The sequence below is a fragment of the Artibeus jamaicensis genome, unplaced genomic scaffold (genome assembly GCF_021234435.1).
Source record: "Artibeus jamaicensis isolate MK-2021 breed Jamaican fruit bat unplaced genomic scaffold, CSHL_Jam_final contig_354, whole genome shotgun sequence".
Taxonomy (NCBI): Eukaryota; Metazoa; Chordata; class Mammalia; order Chiroptera; family Phyllostomidae; genus Artibeus; species Artibeus jamaicensis.
The window spans coordinates 2,608,308-2,610,330 of record NW_026521803.1 but is presented as its reverse complement, the minus strand read 5'-3'; positions in this window follow the sequence as shown (position 1 = coordinate 2,610,330).

The window sequence follows — 2,023 nt, the reverse complement described above, 5'->3', positions numbered from 1 at the left end:
CAACCAAGCTTTGGGGGCAAGGAGAGGAACTGAGGCAGTGTTTGCTACCAGAGACAAGCTTTGTCTCCCGTGGCTCACATTCCAGAGGTAGTTGCTCACTCATCCTTAAGCCACAAGGGGCAGAGAGCTACAATTTCTGAAACCAGGCAGAGCGGTCTACAGCAGAATTCTATGCAGCAGAAAGAAAGAAAGAGCTACTACCCATTGCAACAGCATGGATGGAACTGGAAAGCATTATACTGAGTGAAATAAGCCAGGCGTTGAAAGACAAATACCATATGATTTCACCTTTAATGGGAAGCTAGCAACAAAATAAACAAGCAAACAAAATAGAAACAAAGACACTGAAATAGAGAACAGGGGGACAGTGACCAGAGGGGAGAGGGGAGGGAATTTCAGGCGGAAAAGGAGGATTTACAGGAACTAGTATAAAGGACACATGGACAACAACCAAGGGGGGTGGAAATGGGAGGGAGGTGGGGAGCACTGGGCGGGTGGGCTGGGATGGGAGTAAAAGACAGAAAACTGTACTTGAACAACAATTAAATTAAAAAGATTAAAATGGAAAAAAGAATCAGCAATACAGTAAAAAAACAGAAAACTGTACTTGAACAATAATTTTAAAATTTTTTGAAAAAATAAATAAATATATAAATAAATTGTAAAAGTCTATCCATTAGAAAAAATAATCAGCAATACTTACTACTGATAATGTCATTACTGATATGTATTCCTCAGTTTATCTCTTTTCCATAGATTGAGAGAGTTAGATTTGGAGGTAAAATAGAGTTTGTTTAGTCTATTCTCTCTCCAAATAAGGAACTGAATCCTTGAGAAAGGAGTGACCAGGTCAAAACCGTATAGTCAAGAGAAGCCTACCCACCTACGGTGTTATCTTTACCCTGGGATGATTGGATCAGATCCTGTCTTTGATCTCTGGGCTTGATCCCAGGCAGTCCTCTTCCTGCTATGATCCAGTTGTCGATCTGCTAATCAATCTTTGTCATAGAGTCTGAGCTTTTCAAAAGTAGGAAATGTCTTCAGACTTTTTATTTCCAGCTTAACATGCCTGACACGGAGAGGGTACCCAACCATCATACTCGTTTATACTCATCCCAAGTGAAATTTAGTCATTCCACTTCTAATTTCAATACTTAAAAACTTGGGTCTACCTATATTCCAATTCATATTCATTCTCCTTCAACTGAGTCCTTCCACCTCCTGAGTCTACTTCTCATCTTACCATCTCATTCATACTATGGGCCAGCCACATGATGTTCTTGAATTAGCCTATTCAATTGGTTTTCAGATTCTCTTCCTTTGCCTGGCAGAGGCCCTAACATGTGCTCACCAAATCCGCTTTCTATTTTCTCCTGGACATACAGCTAGCCTACCTTTCCCAAACTTCCTTGCAGTTACAATACATAATGCTACATGATTGAGATCTGGCCAATAGACAGTTAAAGTGCTACATGTTGCTCCCAGGCTGAGGCCCATGAAAACATCCAGCATGATGCTTTAAGATGAATGGAAAGAATTCTGAAGAATGCAGAGGATAGGCCATGAAGCGGAAGGAAGCTGGATCTCTGAGTTACTGGTTCTAGGGCAAAATTTACCAGGAGAATCATTCAGCCAGGAACACTGTGTAGAACTTGTATGCAAATGAAAAATAACTTTAATTGTCCTAACCCACTGAATTTTGGAGGTTGTTTGTGGTAGCAGTTCACCTACATATTTAATATTCTCGTGCTGTTCCTTCTCTCTGGAATGTGCATTCAAAACTTTTCTACTTAACAATGACATACTCAGCTTTCAAGATTTAGTCCAGGGGCAACTTCTGCATAAAATTTTCCTGACAATTGCTTGCTTCTCCTTCACACCCCCTGCAAACCTACTATATCCTCACTTTATTTATACTTCTGACCCCCTTTGAAGCCAGTATTTGCAGAGCCCTGAAAACAGGATAATGCCTAACCCATAATAAATATTCAGAAGATATTGAATTCATGAATTAAAGAATTAA